Source organism: Amblyomma mixtum, chromosome 3 (assembly GCF_055824585.1).
Source record: "Amblyomma mixtum isolate Tamu chromosome 3, ASM5582458v1, whole genome shotgun sequence".
Lineage (NCBI taxonomy): Eukaryota > Metazoa > Arthropoda > Arachnida > Ixodida > Ixodidae > Amblyomma > Amblyomma mixtum.
In genome coordinates, this window is record NC_143014.1 from 433,099,271 (window position 1) to 433,119,618 (window position 20,348).

A 20,348-nucleotide genomic window follows, 5' to 3' on the forward strand; every position below is an offset into this window, starting at 1 on the left:
CCCCTAAAACCCACCCCAATGCCTCCAATAAAGTTTTATCACCACCACCAGTTTTGCTGTTTTCGCCTGGAATTAGTTTTTACGCCACAGCCTATACAGCTGGTTCTGTCGAAAAGCCGTCGACGTCGTTGTAGTTGTCCGCACCGCGCGCCCAAAAAAAATCGTGTCATGCCAATCGTTTACCGCAGGTTGATCCGGATGGTGCCATACGGATCAGCGTTTCGTGCAACTTAAACTGACTGAAGTTAGAGCCTACCTCGCGGCAGGGATTAAAACCGTCGACCTATAATTGAGGGAACAGCGACCTATGGTGGTTTGGTAGGGGAAATCGTATCATGGGTAGTTCGGGTGTCCATCAGGATAGACTGTTACTGCGCCATTTCCTTCCTAAAAAAATCGATTTGTCCAATGGACAAGGCGTCGCCAGGGCTGTGGCATGTTGTAAGTTGCGCGTCCGTGCCGAGGGTGGCGCCACGGTCGAAACGATTGCAGCGATCCTGGTATCGACGGTAAACACGGCTGCAGTTAAGCCTAATAAAAGTGAAATTTTTCGACCACTGTCAATAATAAGAACATGCCTATGAGCTAAATTATAACCAGCCATAGGTATTAAAATAACATATCAAAGAAATTAGTTGTGGCGTCGCGCCGTACGGGCGACAGCGTTCCGTGGACTGCCTGGCAGGGATGCAACACGCTGTTGCGTTCAAGTAATAGGGCCATTTTTTTTTACCTACACTGGCTACACTAGTGTAGCCAGTGTACCAAAAAGTCATTTTTTTTGCCAGTGTAGAAATAGTGTAGCTCCGCCCACTTACACGAACGCATTTTTTTAACAAAAATTGTAGTTTGCAAACTACACTTTTTACACTGCGATTTTTACGAGTGTAGCTAGCAGACGACAGAAAAGAGGCGGGGGTTTTGAACACGCGACGCCATATTTGAAACGGCAGCCGTGACCGCGACGGATCCTCGCCTCAATGGACCGCGTCATAAAAATACGTGCGGAAGACGGCAGCGAACTGCAGGCGCGGCCGTGCATCACGGAAGATGGAGAACTTATTTTCCACGAGAATAAGGTCGTTTATATTACCGATGGTGAGTATATGAACTTTTTTTTTCTCCTCTAGATTACAGACTGCCGGCGGTCTCAATTTGTAGCAAAAAAAAAAAAAACTGTAGGATATCAACACATTTGATGCTTTGTCCGTTTGCGCCACGACTTGTGTGTGTGTGTGTGTGTGTGTGTGTGTGTGTGTGTGTGTGTGTGTGTGTGTGTGTGTGTGTGTGTGTGTGTGTGTGTGTGTGTGTGTGTGTGTGTGTGTGTGTGTGTGTGTGTGTGTGTGTGTGTGTGTGTGTGTGTGTGTGTGTGTGTGTGTGTGTGTGTGTGTGTGTGTGTGTGTGTGTGTGTGTGTGTGTGTGTGTGTGTGTGTGTGTGTGTGTGTGTGTGTGTGTGTGTGTGTGCAGTCGGCGAGCCTATCCTCATCGAACGTGAAAACGCTGGGCTTCACGTCGAGCGGAGTGCGACATCGGTCTTGCAGGCGTCTGCTCCGGCCCTTCCAGCCGCGTCGCCACCTGAAGAGGGATGGACACCTGCCAAGACCTCCTTACTGATAGAGCTCGTGAAGGTAAGAGAATTTTCTGGTCATATGAGACCTAGTGAGACTAAACTTTTCCAATAAACGTTCGTATACGCGATATGCGCGCATAATACGCGTACACGCACGTCGATCTGGTGGAGAAGTTTAATATAATGCACCGCACCGGCTCATTTCTGTGCCGCGATGGACTGCACGTTCATGCATGCGAGCTGAGTATGCTGAGCAGCAGTACTCATCGGAAAAAAAACTTGGCGGCGTACGTTTGGCAGCTTATAGAGCATGCATATCACATCGAAGTGTTTCGATGCATATGCGATATCAGCTGATAAACGTACGTCGCGCAGTTTTTTGTATTATGCTTAAAATCTGTCTTCATCGGTTATCGATGATAATAGATGCCAAAAAATTCCTCGCGCACCACCTTTGAATTGAAATTTGATGTTAGGTTTTGAAGAAAAAAATCGTTTTTTTGTTTGCTTTTGTTGACGAAATTACTGTAATTGTGCAAGAATTTAAACGCGTTCTTTTTTTACCCCCACTGGTTGCTTCAGAACACATAATGGGAAGCAAATGGTACGGATATAGTGGTCTTTTTTTTTCACTACTCTTACACGTACAGCAACCTCAACTACTAGGCTTCTTAGCTAGGAAGAGAAGCCAACTTTTCGTAGCAAGCTGAGCATATGCGCGCGGGTGGCACACGGGAGCGAGCGTGGCTACGAACATAAAGGGACGCGTCATTGAGAAAGGGAAATCAATAAGAGCAGAGATTGTGTAAGGAAGGAGGACATTGCCAAAGGAGGTCCTTGTAGCCACGTTAATGCAACCTAAAAAGGTAATATTGGCGCAATGTTCCAGCAGCAGTTCGTGCTTCTAAGCTGTTTTCGTGAGCACTTTATATGTATCCAGATACAGTAACTACATGGTACCCTGTTCATATATGCAGGCCCAAACTTGTGATGGCGCCAGGGTCTTCCATACAAAAAAGGCTATGTGGGAGGATGTGGCAGTGCATGTGAACGCACAGTTCCCAGCAGGCACTGTCACTCCTCTCCAAGCTGAAAACAAGTGGAAGACCCTGGAGCGGGCGTACAGGAGAACTAAGGACCACAATGACAAGTCCGGAAGGGGAAGACGGACATGTAGCTACGAGCGGTAGGTGTAAAGCATGCGCAAGCCTGGTAGAGTGCCTGCAGTCTTCATAGCATATGTATTTTTACGCAGTGAACTGGCAGAAATCCTTGAAAGACAACACAGTGTGCAGCCAATTTTCTTGGCAGGGCCCGGCCGCATGCAGTCAAGCACAGAGTACGTATCTTTCAGTTCACGATCAAAACATGGTTCGAACAGAAGGTATATAAATGCGCTGTTGCATACTGTTGAACCATTGAACAGTTATAGATATATGAATTTTGTTTAAATTGCCTGTTTGTAGTATCTATTAATTAATCATGGACGTGGTTCTAGCTGATACATAGGTTTCATCTCAGATATCACCTTTATGTTAGACAATCCACTGGTGTCCAGTTCATTCTGCATTAATTCATGAGCAAGCTCTTGGTTACATAGTGCATATGTGCCTTCAGGTCTAATGTCTAAGTTAAAGCTGGAAGTCGTAGAAGTATGATTTTTACTTACCGTTTAAACAATATATGTATGAACCTTACAGCTCACCTTGCTTGGTTACATATTTGGTGAATAATGTGTGTTGATGTGCACCGAAAGTTGAGGTGAAAGCCTTTTATTAGATAAGGAAGGTGCATGGCTATCAAGGTGGCTGCAAAAGTTTATTATATAACTGCATTAGCCAGGAACAAAAGTTTATGCAATTGGAACATTGTGTCGTAGCATTGAAAGGAACTACTTTCTGTGGTACCATCAGGTCTCAATTAGGATATGCGTTTCTTATATATGTCTGCGACAGAAATGAACGGAAAGGAATAATGACACTTAAGTTAGAGTATGATTCATTAACGAATGGCTGAAACATTCAACAGGCTGCAAAAAAAATTCCTAGGGAAATTTATTGCAACTCCGAAATGCAGTGAACTGGTGCTGCAAAGTTATACAGTTAAACTCAAAACGCCACTCGTTGTGTGTGCATATAACTGATTACTGCAGGCATTTATGAAGTATCTAGTGCTACAGCATTCAACATGAGACACCAACTTGACCAATCCAGATTAATATGCAGACTCAACAGACACTGATGAGGGTTACCAGTTACATCTGAAAAAAGAAATTTCCAGCTGAATGCCAAGCTGAAGTGATATCCTCCAGCAGGAAATGGAAGGTAATTAATCCCACTGGTGTAGCTCCAGCTGAAGCCAACTAGAAAGATAAATTTTTCACCTGAACATGATTTTCAGTCCAATATTCCAGCTAGAAACAGATGTCATTCCAGTCAAAATTCAGTTTCCACGTGGAAATGCATTGTTTCCAACTTAAAAGGTGCAATTGCCAGTTCAGCAACCCAGCAGGAAATGCGAGTCTTTTTCACCATTGCTGCCATATGAAATGCTATGTGAAGGAAGAAACAAATTCTTTGTTCTTGCTTTTCAGTGTCACAGAGGACACACAAGAAGGGCCGAGTAGGTGTGGAGAAAGCGTTCCAGAAGCCCCACCGAAGAAAAAGAGAGCGCGGAAAGACAGCGCAGAAAAGTTGTGTGACATATTCGAAAAATCCCTTGCCAAACAGAATGAAAAACAACAAAAAAGGCATGACGAAAGGATGGATATTGAGAGGCAGAAACTGAATTTACTGTAAAAATTGGTAACTGCATTAGAAAAAAAGGCCCACACTGATGATGACTGCTAAAGCAGAGAGGCGCTAACATATCATTTGTATTTTTCACTTTTTATTGTAGCAATGAAGTCTGATTTTTTTTGCTAGGGCTTCCTCGAATGTGTCACACAGCTTTATGCATATTTCTTGTTTCACTCATTACCTTGTCAATATTTATGTTAGGACAGTGCATGTTATTGTAGTAAAAACAGCACTTTTTCTCCGTGATACAAACCATCTGTGATGCAAACCCCCAGGCCTGGCTAACACTGGTTCTTTCCCAAATTGTCGTCTCACATACATACTTAATCTTCACACATACATGCCACATACACACATTCCACAATGGATATTGGTAGTTTCTTACCCTGTCCACGTGCAGTGCGGCTGACGTGACAGCAATGAAGGGTACCAGTCTTTTCAGTGAGGTAAATATTTGTATAATGCCAGTACTGTGATGCTTTTTCTGGCATTATTGGAGCATTGTGACCACACAAGGCAACCATTCTCTTCTTGATCAAGTTTCGTAATTGTCTCACCTATTGTATTTTTAGTCAAGCAAAACACAGACTACTCTAAAAAAAAATACTGTAATGCATGTTGAAGGAATGGCAACTAGGCAAACTTACATTTGATAAACCAAAGTAACCAAGCTATAACCCAAAGCAGCACATGGTTCAGAGAGGTGCATTCACCAGTTTGGCCTGATTACAGCATCAGTATGAATATGGTATTGAAGAAACCTGCCTAGAAGAAGTACACACATAAACAGCTTCCTCTTCAAGGCTGCTATGTTGTGAGGAGTCCTCAGAAAACGAGTGAAGTAAAGACTCTTGCGTGCATCATCTTGTATATGCAAGCCCTGCAAACAAAATATACAGAGACAGTGTGGTTTGTTTTAAGGGGTCTTGTAAGGGACATCAAAAACCTCACTTCCACTTGTATTTTGTACTACAGACATCAACACGAAGAAAAGAACACGAAGAACACATAATACTCTATACAGTGAAAAAAGAAACATGCATCCTTATCGCACGGTTTGTCAGCATTATAAATGGAATACATGTAATTGCACAAATTAATTTTACAGTGAATCGGCATACATCCTTCACACATATATTATCATGAACATGAATAAATGGATCAAAATGTGTACATATACACATAGCACCCTTCACATGGAATTTGTCAGCATTTGAAAAAAGTCTGCAAGTACATTTTATATGCATCAAGTAGACTACAGACAAAGTCAAGGTAAGAGGTGCTCCTTCACAACTTTTCCGCCGCAGTGGCTCAGTGGTTACGGCGCTTGGCTGACCCAAAAGATGCAGGTTCGATCCTGGCCGCGGGGGTCAAATTTTGATGAAGGCAAAATTCTAGAGTCCCGTGTGCTGTGCGATGTCAGTGCACGTTAAGGAACCACAGGTGGTCAGAATTTTCAGAGCCCTTCACTACGGCGTCTCTCATAGCTTGAGTCACTTTGGGATGTCAAACCCCAATAAACCAAACCAAACCTTCACAATATTCCCAGAAAGAGAAAAAAATGCACATTTCAGAATTGCGCACTGCAAAAGTACATTTAAACAGACTACAGAATAAATATAATTAGGAAAAGGAACACACATGCAAGATATATAGCTAGGCTCAACTTCGAAAATACTACAGCCGGCCTACCGAAACGCAAACACAACAGCTAGAAATGCAATTACTACAGCATCCTCGCAATGCAATCTCTGAATGCGGATGGGCACGGTTCAATGCCACTGTCATCATTCTGTGCCGTGACGCGTGTTCGCCAAATGCAGCCGGTACAGCCAGCGATGACAGCGCCGCCCACCGGCAGGTAGCAGCCACCATTAAGGCTGGTTATAAATATTCATTCAGAATGACGGCTTGACATCGCCGCTATGGCGCAGTGCAATAAATAAAAAAAAAAAAGCCGCTATGGCGCAGTGGATTAGAGCCACGTGTTGCGTATCGAAGGTCGGCCGTTCGACTCCGCTCTCTCCACTGTAATTTTACTGTTTTTTTTTAATTTAATTTCTTAATTTTTTACCCTTTTAGGTCGCAAATCGTGATGCTAAGTGCCATATAACGCCGTTTAAGATTTTCAAAACATTTTCTGCATACTTTTACACAGATTATTCACAGCGCTGGAATATCACTTTTGAATTTAAACTAAACATTACATGGTTAGTAACGATAGGTTGGTATACACTTTTAAGTATTAATTAGGGAATAATTATCCCTTTTCGGTAAGCCATTGTGACAATATTCAGTCAACGTGATCAATTCACCGTGGTTTCAAGCCTTGTGGCTGTACAGGCTGCAGTGGCTATACAGGCTGCAGTTGGCGAATACGCTGCCGTGACATCCAGACCTGGTGCTGCCATCTCATCATCATCCTCCTCATCATCATTGTAGCGTATGCATCATGCAGTTGTGCAGAACACAAGCTCCAATGATGATGAGGACGACCTGCTTGATGGAGGCGGCATTTATGTAAAACAGCCGCCTGAAACGGTTCTTCAACAGCCTGAAGGCCCCCTCAATTACAACCCTCTGCAGGCTGTGCGTCCGGTTGTAGTTTTCCTGGTATGCAGCCAGCCCTTTTGTGGATGTCTTGTAAGGCGTGAGTAGCTAGGGCAGCAACGGGTACGCCGGGTCTCCAAGCAAGTACCCGCCTTCAAAAACATATAACACCTGTTAAGTAAACGTATATCTCAATTTAGCTAGAAAACTAAGGCTTGCCATGCATTTATAAGTTACAAAATTTCTGCATCTAGTGCCACATATAAATCAAATGCATGCACGTTTCTCTAAAATGATATCCTCACTGATTTCTTTGCACATTGTTCACTTTTACACAGACTACATGTTTCTTTTTTTTTTTGCGCGTAAAGAATTATTCATTCGTACCTCGGCAGTCTTAATTCTGCATCCTCGTAAAAAAAACTTTTTCTCAGGACGCGGGCATCGTGAACGGATCCTGGATACCCGGCGAACACATCAATGAACTCCTTTCTCTCATTGCAAATTCCTTGCAGAATCACTGAATGGTACTTTTTGCGGTTGTAGTACGACTGCTCCGATTGCGCTGGCCTTGGGATTTCGACGTGGCATCTGTCAATACATCCAATTACTTTCGGCAGTCCGCCCATCCCCTTTTTGTTGCTCATTTCCTCAAATAGTTGGTGGCTACGCCTCCGCTCCTCTTCGTTTGGCCAGCGGATAACTTGTTCTGATATGCTGAACAAGAAGTCGAGGACCCGATTCAAACTGTTCTGCACAGATGACTCAGCCACATCAAATTTGCTATTTGCACCATGGTGCTCTGCGTGGTGAGGTAAGTCAAGGCAATCAAAACAGTCTTCTCTGCTGACAGTCTTGGCCGGCCGTGCGTAGCTTGTGGGTAGAAGCCCGACGCCTCGAACTTTTCAGTCAGGCGGCTCGCTGCTTCTTGGGACAGGCGGAATAGCCGCCGAAACTCCATATCCACGTACCGTGGCACAGTACTCTCCACGTACAGGGGTACACGGTTCCTTTTTCTCCTGTGAAAGTGCAGCGCTAGTTCCAGCATCATACACTGTACTTCATCATCTGATTCTTCATCCGAAGAAAAAGAATCGAGCAAAAGCTCGGCGCCTAGCAACTTTACAGCGTCCATGTTGCGCACAGCGAAACACAGACGATGCTCGATGACAAAGGCGACGCGCACAAAATGCAGAATTATGCGTGCTGTACGTGTGTTTTTTATTGATTCAACAAAAAGAACGTAGTTTTCAAAGCAATTAATTTCGTTTTATTTCCAAAAGCTCCGTAATCAAGTGCTCGTCGTCTGCTCTTGCAGAAGCCGCCGCGCGGTTTCATCCGATTGGTTCCAGCCAGCAGCGCCGAGTGCAATGGTTACGTCATCGCATAAGCCCCGCCCTCCACTACTCTACACCAGCCTGCGCGAAGTGTAGGTAAAAAAAAAATGGCCCTACTATGTCTCTGAACATACCGACCATCGTTTAAAAGTGCGCGAAATTTCTTGGCGTACAAACTTATTTAAGACGTCATTTTTCCCCAAAATCATCTTAGAGAGGAACCAGTTGCCTCGCGATGTTGTCAGCGTTATATCGAATCATGTATTCTGTCCGATGTTGAGCTGAGTGTTGAGTGTGGCTTTGAGTATTCCTATTCTCGATGTTCATTGCTTTTTAGTTTTTTTGAGTATAAATGTGTATTTAATAACCGCGTGGTACTCGTTCACGTCTGTTTTATCTGCTTTGTAACATTGTGCCCCTCCTCTGTAATGTCTGCAGGCGCTGTGGGTAATGAATAAATGAAGAAATGAAATGAGGTGTGATCACTTAAACATTGAATCTGGCAATGCGTTTGCTGGCGTGGTTGTTATGAACTTGCAACGGTGTGTGGCCACTTTTCCTCGGACATTTCAGCGGCGCAGCATTCCTCGGCATGTGAGTGGCTATAATGTTTTGAAAAGTAAAAAAAAAAAAGGAAGGGGAGACCTGTCGGACATTGAACCATAGCGTCTTAACGCAACAGAGGAACACAAAAAAGGAGCCCCATGATATGCCACCCGTCCTGACATATCAGCCAAACGTAGAAGGGGCGGGATTGGCTGCGAGCGCACACCAACCCTCGAACCCCGTTACTGAAAAGGCTCTCATGTTGGCAGGGTTTCTTTCGCTTTGTCTACACGACTCTCTGCCCACAGTGACGGGATTTGAAGGCGCAGGCTCCTTTCCCAAGCAATGTAGCCCTAGTAAGCCGAGCACCAGGCCGGGCCATAGCTTGTACCCATTTTGAGAAAACCGGTGGGTACCCGGCCGGTGGCGGGAGTCGAACCCATCACCTCCCGAAGCCGAGGCGGGCGCTCTGCCACGAGGCCACGGCTGCGGTGGAGACTCCATCACAGGGTTTGTATTTTGTAGCTACCACTGGTAACATGAGGCAGAAAAGAAGAAACCAACGCGAACAAAGGGAACCGAAGGTGCATTTGGCCCTGTCTCAGCGTGGTTTGTTCCTAAACATACGTGAACCAGCCCAGTTCTGCGTGATTTGGTTTTGCATTCACATTTTGATGCCGTCGCAACAGGTGGCGCTCGCTATCTCGCTATCGATTGATATCAAAACTTGTCCGCACGATTAATTGTGTCGTCCTAGATAAATGTGCAAAAGTATGATTATGTTAGATAGTGCGTAACGAGACCTTGCTGCGTGAAAAATTTGCTTCGTGAGTTGTAATTAATTAACTGCACGCGAAAATTACACCTGGATGTCATTATAGCCATTGACGTCGATATAGTATGTGGAGGTCTTGCTTTTCCATTCCTCCAATAGGTGTCGCCACTCAGTTCTTCTTGGACCAACGTTTTTAGTCTTGGACGAGCATGACAGAAGGGTTTCTGCGAAAAAATTAGCTGTGGTTAAACTGTTGCTGGACCTGGTTAGAGAGGGAAAACTATGACGTATCGGGCAACTATACGCTGCTTGGCGTCTGTAACGTTGACTGCGTTCTGGACACTGGATAGGCAGCGAGCCCACCTTGCCACCCTCTATTTGTACACAGTAGGGCCATTTTTTTCCTGCACTGATTACACTAGTGCAGTTAATGTATCACAATTTTATGATACATTTGTTACACCAGTGTAGCTAGTGTAGGTAAAAAAAATGGTCATATTGTATTCTGCCGCGCTACCCCTATGATTTCTTTTATCGCTCCCCCCTCCTCCCTTCTTTCATTCTTCCTCTCCTCTCTCTGTCCTTCTATTCCCGCTAACCGCAGCTCAGGTGCTTCAGGTTACGATGACAGACGCGGCGGCTAGCAACGTCTTTTCCTTCATTTTAAGCTGCGAAACCAATAGAACGGGAGCTTGGAAAGCAGAGGGCAAAATTGGTAAATTGGTTTTTGAGGAAAGGAAATGGCGCACTACCTGTCTCACACATCTCGGTGGACGCCTAAACCAGAGGGAAGGCGCATAACTGCCCTCTTGGAACAGTGGACACCTCAATCTTGCTTTAAGATACGTGGCGGTAGTGACAGATGTGCGCTGCATGCGTTGGCATTGACAACGCCGTGGCAGAAACGCGGCGCTAAAGCCGTAGGCCTTCGCGTTGACAACGTTTTACACTCCGATCATTTTAAGGAAAGGAAATGCGCATAACTGGCTCCCTGGGACAGTGGACGCCTGAATTGCGCTTATTGGTACGTGGGCTGCAGGCATTGAGAACGTTGTGCCAGAAACGTGGTGCTGAAGCCGTAGGCCGTCGGCGTTCATTGTGTTCATTGGCGTTGGCGTCGGCCACGTTTTTGCACTCCGATCATTTTAAGAAAAGGAAGTGCGCATAATGGCTCCCTGGCTCAGTGGACGCCTGAATCCTGCTTCATCATCATCATAGACACTTTAATTTGTGCAGAGGAGTTCGGGGCACACAGACCCCTGGGCCCCCGCACTGCCCCACTTCACTCAAACGTTCATGTTCCTGCGGACCATGACGTCGGCAGCCCGGCTGGTTGTGATGGCCAGTTTGGCCATCACAACAGTTCACAGTTCACAGTCATGAACAGTTCACAGTCATGAACGACTGTGCGTCCTTGTTCATGATTGTGAACTATTGTATCCTGACCACCATGACTGAAGTTGACAGGTTATCAGTGTTATTCGCGCAGTTCATGCGCACTCTTGGTTGTGAAGAGAGCATGTTTTATGCGTTCCTTTTCAATAAACCTTCAGTTGCTGGTCAGCACCTGTCTCATCTTCTCTCTTGTCCCTGTTTCTGCGCTGTTTTCTTCAGGTATCCTTCTTCCCTTCTTTGGTCATGCACCGTTGCACTGGAAAACTACAAATTTAAAGTACTGTCAACATTTGCCTGAACAATTTAGCACGTCTAAAATATGCTTGTCTTCTGGTAGCCTCCAGCTGCTCACGATGATGGTCTCTTCTAATTCATGATGTCAGAAGCGAAGCTGCATCCCTGCAAAAAAAAAAGAACCAAAAATTTCCTAATATAAGCATACACGTCTAATAACAAATCTTCTACACTCCTCAAGGTACACAGACATTGGACAGCTCTGTTTAAAGAACTTATGTCCAGTCACTTGGCTCAAACCAAAATAGTGAAAAAAAAATGCCCTTCCCTGGCACCGCGAGCATATTTTAACAGCCTGAGCAACAAATTGTTCTAAAAGTGGCTAAAAAATGAATTCATTACATAAAAGACAGACTATTCATGCCACCTAAAATTCCTCCAAAGCAAGCAAATAATGTACAAACAAAAATTTCCATTCCCGCACCTCACAGCAATGGCCAGTGCTGCTGTCTCGCTTGAATCTTGCCTTACAAGCGGACATACTGATGTCATCCATGGGGACGACCATTCAATTGCTTAAAACCACAAGGGCGTTTGTAGATGAAGGCGTAGCCGGCTGGAGGTGGTTGCACATCACTCCCTTTGTCTTCCCTCAATTGTGCCATGGCAGGTGGCCGACAAAGTAAACCGAGCGAAGAGGGCAGGCCCAGCCTATAGTCTTTTTCAGTCTCACTGCTGTGCACAATTTGAAAGGCAAAGTTGCTAACGGCCGATTCTTCCTGGGCTACATAAGCTAGATCACAAACTGATGATGGGTGCAGGGGTCAAGTGGATGCAGCTAGCACAGGAAAGAACTAATTTGGGGAATATGGGAGAGGCTGTCGCCCTGCAGTGGGTATAGTCTGGCTGACGATGATGAAGGATGATTGAATACCAATGAATATTTCACTTTTCTTACCCTTGGCGCAAATCGCTGCACAGTCCCATAAATGTTGGTTATAAGGGTATACATCTGATTGGGAATGAGAGGGCAAAGACTAGTATAATGCAGCAGCGTCAGTTTCGAGTGAAAGAATAAATTCTGGTTCCTTGCTTAAAATGCCGCTGGATTTATGCTATCTTCCAGTAGAATGCATGAGAACTGGTGTAATGCCCTCGCACAAAGTGCAGACGTTAAGGAACATGCACACGTTCTTCCAGAGAACGAAACATTCCAAAGTAGTGGTAATGACCATCGGTCATCACTGCTGAATCAGTATGCCTCTGCGTCTTTAGTAATTTTCTAGCATCCGTGGGTAACTCTGGATGGTATGGCTTTAGCACTTTAAGCAGGGAATGCAGGTGAGAAGCAGGCTATTAATTGCCCACACGCGCAAGTCGTGCTCTAGACATTGAGTAGCGGCACCAGACTCAAGTGTCATCATATCTTCATAAACCACCAACTCCTTATTGTCAGAAATCCGCGACAACTCCTATGTTGCCCTTTCTATGTCAGAGATGCTGCTAGCGGTGCTAAAATCCGACAAGTGAGAACTGCGGCTTTCAACTGCGTCCTCGCCTGGCGCTGATAAAGAGGATAAAATAATATTATGCGATCAAAAGGCATCTTGGTACTGTTCTGCTCATGTTGCGTACAATCTGCTGCCATGACCATTATCAAGCCTAACAACAGCAAAACAGTTTTCTAGTTCGTCGTGAACAGCCTCTGCTGTTCTTCAGCGTCGTTGCTGAATGGACACTTCGCTTAGCCAACACTTCATTATCTTCATGATACAACGAATGTAACACTTTATCAAACTATCACGAAGAACCAACACAAGTCACACACAGCACAACAATGGAAGTCTAGAAATCACTCACCACTGAGGTCATACTCTGGGCAAGCCTTTGTTGTTTCAGCTGAATTCCAGTGAAACCACAATGAAACACAGCAGCGCGGGCACGTCGACCGCAAGAAAAACTGTACTAGAAGAACAAAAAACGTAAATATCTTGCCACGACTGCCGCTGACACGCAGGTTCTCCGATGAGCGCGCATCGCAGGATTGGCTCTCGGCGCGGCCGCGGTTTGGATTTGGATTTGTGATAGTGATCTCCATGGCCATTAGACTGCGGGGCGTCAGTGAAACCAGAACTAAATTTCTTCGGCAGTTTTAATTTTGTCTGCATGTTTAATTGAAAAACAAAGTACTTCCAGCTCATTAAAAATATTTTAGATACAAATATATCTTTCTACATTAGTGTCACAGAGTGCAGGTACACTTGGACTGCTCACCATTTGCATACACACCACATGCAAACTTTCCCTCGAAGTAAAAATTAATAAATAAATAAATTAATACTGTCATGGTGAGTAGAAGTGATCTGGTACCGGCTTTTCTATTTGGGCTTCAGAAATAGCCCGAGAGGGCAGACAAATAACCTATAGCATGAATGTTATAGCAATGCCATCGTATGTGGTTCAACATTTATTCATCATTTGACAATATTGCTGCAATGTGAAAAGACCACTTTAGGGCAACGTTATCAGCATGTTGCTTGGTAACATTGCAGCAACATTATCTAATGTTGAAGAATGTTAGCGCAACATAGTACAACATTGGCAATGTTGTTGCAACATTGCAGTAACATACTGCGCTACTAGGGGACTAGCCCGTCAACACGCTCTTCTGGACACTTTCAAGTATCCACGGGCCACAGCGGATGAAGCGAGGTGACGACGCGGCAGGTGTTCGCCCATCTTGTTTCCTCGAGACAAGATATGGAATCCACCTGGCCTGACGGGCCACTTCCGACTATTCAAGGGCCTCAGCCGAGGAAGACGACGAAGAGGTGAACGACCTTGGAGCACCCGGACGAAGTCCCTACGATTGGTTGAAAAAGGCGGGAAGATCTCGGGAGGGTCTATTTAAAGCGCTCGAGCCGTTCATCGTTCATCGATTCCCAAAGCCATACCCGGAGCGACTCCGTGAGCGATCCGCTCAACGTTTCCTGAGTCTTCTCAGTTTTTACCATGTTTTTCTTTTTTAAATAATCATGTAATTATGTAAATACAGTTTTTCCTTCACTTCCCCTACTCCCCGTCTCCGGCCCACGTTCCTTCCTCCTTCGGCACTGCGGCGGTGCTCCTGGACACGATGCCTGGTGGGACACGCTACTAGTACGGCAAAACATATCAATAGTAAGGGCGCTTAATATATTTATGTCTCTCTATTTTTACCAATGCATTGTTTAATCGTAATTTTCGTCGTATAACGTCCAGCGGTTCCCATTCTAATTGTTGTTTTATTCTTATAGCGCTGGACTGCCATTTGCAATTTCCAGTGACAAAGCGAGCAGTCATGTTCTGTATACGTGATCTACTCTACACACCTGTACACAGTTGACGAACCCATAACCGAGACGTGAGGACCTTACTTGGAGCGTCAGCTCTTACTCAACACGTTTCGATATTTTGTGGGGTCTGCTACCACCCTAAAATCACAGCGCCATCTTTGACAGACACTACTCATCACGTTTCTAGATTTCGTGGGGTCTGCTACCACCCTGAGATCACAGCGCCATCTGTGGTAGCAACTAGAAAACACATCTCACATTGAGACTTGTAGCGCCATCTACAATAGCATTGTAGAAACAACACCTGCCGCGTGCCAATGATGACGTCACGGTCCAACATGGCGGATAGCTAACGCTCGTTACTTCATCGTCTTCCAGACGGTGGCGGCCTTTTTCGGGGTACTGTAAGTTTTGTGAGATGTGCGCAGACGCATATATGTGATGGGCCTGCCAGGCAAATCCGAGAATAAAGAGAATAAATCAGCCAACGAGAGAGGGCTGGGAGGCGACCCTGTGCGACTGCTTGGTTCAGAGAGCGCGGGCAGTGGCTACCGCCAATGGTGTCCCGGAATAAGGACTACCACCCAGGCAAGGGAGCGGTGAAACCTTCCGCTCTCCCCTAAAACCCACCTCAATGCATCCAATAAAGTTTTACCACCAACACCAGTTTTGCTGTTCACGCCTGGAACTAGTTTTTACGCCACAGCGTATACAGCTGGTTCGGTCGAACGTCGTAGTAGCTGTAGGCACCGCGCGTGGTAAAAAATCATGCCATGACAATCGTTTGCCACAGAATGTTCCGGATGGTGTCATAGGGTTCAGCGTTTCGTGCTGCATAAACGGACTAGTTAAGTTAGATCCTAGCTCGCGGCAGGGATTCGAACCGGAGGGGGGGATCGTATCATGGGTGGTTCGGGTGTTCCCCGAAGATAGTGAGACGGTTAGGTCATTTCCTTTCCTAAAAAAAATCGATTTGTTCCGTGGACCTTAGAACGATCGCGTTCCAGTATTAAGCGCGAAACTTAAGCGTATCTGTTCTCGCTTCGGCGAGCGCGGCTTCGGCCGCTTATCTGATTTTTGAGCCGCGTCCGTTCCGGCGGACGCAGTTGCTGCGACGCGCGTCTTTTCTTTCCTTTTCTCTTTCCTCTGATCTTTTGACTCCCCTCTATCTGCACGAGGCAGCGGTGGTGGCTTCGCTCGAGCCAGTAGCAGGCCCGTGCAATTTCCTTTTCATCCTTCTCTCAGTCACAACAACAACAACAACCCATATTTTGTTTCATTTTTATTCCCTGCTATAGTGCAGTAGTACGACGTCCCAGTACGCATCATAGGCGGCAACTTCATCGTCATCGTTCGTGATTTTTCTTTTCCTTGCGAAAGCAACACTACGCTATGTGAGAGCGATTTCGCGGAGCCCCGGAGAGCCCCAGCTGCGCATGCGCGAGGAGCGAGTGCCGTCACATGGCGCACATCTTAGAGCCAAGAATAAACAACCCGAGTGTGATGCAGTGGAAGCAAGGTGGGAGCGATCGCGGCATTGGCCGCTTATCTGTTTTTTCACACAGCGTCCGCTTCGGCGGTCGCGGTTGTTGCTGCGACGCGCGTCTTTTGTTTTTATGCGAAGCATACTAGCCGCACAACCGAGCTCTTCCTTGCTGCGCAGCGCGCGGCCGCGTAGCTACCACTTGACCTACATCGGCGCACCACGTGATATGACGTCACAACAGCTGTGAAAGCTGGGGCTCAACCAATACCTCCTAGAAAGACTTCTTTCTAGGAGGCATTGGCTCAACTCGTGCGCTCGCTTGCGGACGCCCAGCCTCCACCGGCGGCCTAACTCCCGCTCCTTCCGCTAGGGGCGCTGACGTCACAACAACTGTGAAAGCTGGGGCTCAACTCGTGCGCTCGCTTGCGGACGCGTAGCCTCCGCCGGCGGTGTGCTTCGCATCCTAGGCTTAACCTAAGCTAAGCCAGGCCATTTTCTCTCACTCTTTCCTCTGATCTTTTAACTCTCCTCTATCTGCACGTGGCAGCGGTGGTGGCTCGGCTTGAGCCAGTTGGCAGGCCGGTGCAATTTCCTTTTCATCCTTCTCTCAGTCACAACAACGACAGTGGGAGCACTTGCTGGCCAGCGAGGACGAGGAAGCGCAACGATTCCTTGTGCGCCCAGCCACGATGGCAGCAGTCAGGTGCGGCATCCTGGACCAAGGATCGATCACGGCGCCCAGTGACCCGTAAGGCTCAAGAACGCTTGAAATGTATTTACAATAAAGTTATTTCCATCCATCCGTGCATTTGGAGAGCAGCGCGCCGCCTACATCTCTCCCTCGCTTTACTTGCTTTACTTTACTTTATTGGAGTTTAACGTCCCAAAGCGGCTCAGGCTATGAGGGACGCCGTAGTGAAGGGCTCCGGAAATTTCGAACACCTGGGGTTCTTTAACGCGCACTGACATCGCACAGTATACGGGCCTCTATAATTGGCCATTGGTCAAGCCACAGCCAATTTTGTTGTTAGTGGCTATTGATTGATAATAAAAAAATATAAATTTAAGGAACAAATGTTGCTATCCGGCGCATCTGCCATCGTAACCTGAAGCACCTGAGCTGCGGCTAGCGGGAATAGGACAGGGAGAAGGAAAGAAAGGGGGGAGTGATAGAACAAAGGATAGGGGTAGAGCGGCGGTATACACTATTTACAAATACAGGGTGGCAGGTTGGCCGCACTGCCTATCCAGTGTCCGGAACGCACTCAACGTTACAGACGCCAAGCAGCGTATAGACGCTTTACAGCGGCGTATCATGGGGGCTGCCATCTTTGATCACGTGATCACGCCGCCATTACTCGCCTCCTGACCGCTCGGCGCGCGCCTCGTCGCGACGGCTGCTGCGTCTGATGTTTCGGTTCCGACAGGCAGTGTTTCGGCTGATACGGTTATAAAGGAGTGGGAGGAAGACACTGTGGTTGGTCCGAAGCTTCGAAGGACATGTGAAAACCCTCATTTGTTCATTTTAGGCGTGAAAACGTGATCGGGCTTCATGTCGCGAAGAGCCGCTGAGCTCTCCGCCTGTTCGAGGCAACGGGTGGATTGCCTGGATGCCGCTGAAGGCTTTGCTTAATATTTTTTTATTGTTATTATCTAAAACAGCAAGGTTTAAGGACCCTGCGGCTGCGCAGGTCGTTGTCGTATTGTGTACATGCATGCGGAGACTGCTCTAAAACGCTCACATGCACATCGTACTCATTTGTTTACAACTTGTTAAAGGTGCTTAGGAAGCCTAAAATATTTTCTGTTGGTTTGCTAAACAAAGGAAGGCGACAAAAATAAATAAACAAACAAATGTTACCCAATCAAGTAAGCAGTACCATGCATCAAGCAGCCTTCACTAGTTTGCATGCAATCGTTTACAAGGATTCCGCGATATAATTGTTATAATGCGCGCATGGCAGAGCGTTCACTACACGAAGTTCACAATTATGTCAGCCTCACATAGTATAAAATTGTGATACGCTCCTTGCTCGATATGCGGACATGAAAATGCTCGAGGTCTCGTTGGTTGTAAGTAATCATCCGGAGTCACTTCTAGTGACTGTCTCGCATGGACCGCGAGGAAGTGACAACCGCAGAGCGCAGCAGCCGTGGCGCAAATGCTTTATTCCGATTGTGGGCCACCAAAACCGCGCTACTTGGAGCGAAGTTCAACAGTAGCACCAAGACGGTGTGTAATACACGAACCGACGGTAAGCGTTGTCCGCTCGCACGGATATGCACTGCACAATATGCAATAGCGGTATAGGAGCGTAAGTCGTTTTTTTTTGTGACGTTTCGGTGGCGGGACAGCTTGTTCATGCGGCTATGTTGCGCACTTACCCTCGCAGATTTTCCAAGATCGAGACCTTTCCTTCTATATTCGCTGTCTAGCGCTGGCGAACGTGTGTGTTGCGTTCGCCCGTTCGGAAAGGGTGGATGTCCAACGGGCGCGAACAGGGGCAGTACGTCCTTGTGCAATTCGGTTCCGTGAAGCTCGCAAACGATCGCATCCCGCCCCTTTAACTGTTTGTCGCACTTCTTGCAATCCACAACAGAGCATGTATTTTCTCTTTCCACATTTCCACTGCTGCGTCGAGGCATACACGCCGGCGACTTACGAGGCAAGTAATGACGCCGTGTTCCGACCGCACCCGTGGCGCCATCTGGTCTCAAACGGAAGAACTGCGCGCTGTAAACGGTCTCTAGTTGCCCGATAAGTCATAGCTTTCGCTCTCTAACCAGGTTCAGCAGTAGTTGAACCGCTTTCGCACATTTTTCTCTACTTTCACACAAACTTTCGCACATTTATCTCTACTGGGCGACACAATTGTGCGGACAAGTTTTGATGATGCGAGATAGCCATAGATAGCGAGATAGATAGCGAGCGCCACCTGTTGCGACGGCATCAAAATATAAATGCAAAACCGAAGCACGCAGAGCTGGGCTGGTTCACATATGTTTAAGAACAAACCACGCTGAGAGAGGGCCAAATTCACCTTCGGTTCCCTTTGTTCGCGTTGGTTTCTTCTTTCCTGCCTCATGTTACCAGTGGTAGCTACAAAATACTAACCCTGTGGCTGGTGTGCCCACCGCAGCCGTGGCCTCGTGGTAGAGCGCCCGCCTCGGTTTCGGGAGGTGGTGGGTTCGACCAATACCTCCTAGAAAGAGGAGGTATTGGTTCGACTCCCGCCGCCGGCCGGGTACCCACCGGTTTTCTCAAAATGGGTACAAGCTGTGCCCCGGCCTGGTGCTCGGCTTCCCAGGGTTGCATTGCTTGGGAAAGGAGCCTGCGCCTTCAAATCCCGTCACTGTGGGCATAGAGTCACGTGTGCTGAAATCGTAGAGAAGATCGACACCGTGCCAGGGCTCAAGGGTTGGTGTCTGCTCACAGCCAATCCCGCCCCTTCTACATTTGATATGTCCGGACGGGTGGCATATCATGGGGCTCCTTTTTTTGTGTTCCTCTGTTGCGTTAATAGAGAGTTTTAGTATTGCGGGCTTTGCGTAATTGCGTGCATAGCGGAATAGCGGGTCCAGAGTGCGCATGCGCAGAACGCTAACGGGGAAATAGCGTTAGCGTACGCACGCAATTTTCAGAATTTAGCGTTGCGGCAGTTGCGCCTTTTGCGCCCTTAGCGTGGAAACATGGCGGCGTCCTTTCAAGCGACAGCCGCCCGCTTCAGCCAATTCAGCAGCTCTTGCGATTCCGGTCGGCATGTTTACTAGCAACTACTGGTGTTTTTGCTTTTCGCTATGACTTACCTTGCTTCGACGATAAAGTTTAAGCTGCAATTCAGCCCAGTTCTTGAGATACGCTCTCGATTCTGGAGCGCGCAAGCCCAATGGAACCTCAAACTGCACTACTACCGTCTGCAACGACCCGAAACGCAGCAGAAACCTAGCAAAAACGTCTGGAACGAGACAAAAATAGATTTGGAGGTTTTTCGCGGTGTTTTATGGACTTGAATTATGTAAACAGAGTTTATATTAAATTTTTCTCAAGTTTTTGAACATTAGACATCATGTGATGGCAAATATTCTTGCTCCAACGGCTTGTAGTTAACATTGCCTTTACTAGATGGCGCCACTATTTTACGTTTTTATTTCATTTTATTTCAATTTCGGGGTCATTTTGCAGACGAAACTGAACGCTGCACTAACTATTCGTTTAAAAAACTCGGAAATATTATACTTTGGCAAGTTAGCGGCAATGTCGACCATTTTAGAAGGACCGTTGGCATCCATGTCAAGCAGATGCGTTTAGCGTTTTCAAAACG

At 46.6% G+C, this 20,348-nt stretch overlaps 1 long non-coding RNA gene across 1 annotated transcript; it reads left to right on the forward strand.

The window, feature by feature from the left end:
* Positions 1-2,198: 2,198 nt before the first annotated feature.
* LOC149358133 (uncharacterized) lies at positions 2,199-4,282 on the forward strand. Its single transcript, XR_016289948.1, has 3 exons — positions 2,199-2,756; positions 2,826-2,909; positions 4,164-4,282. It is a non-coding gene; the product is annotated as an uncharacterized LOC149358133 (long non-coding RNA).
* The last annotated feature ends 16,066 nt before the right edge of the window (positions 4,283-20,348 follow it).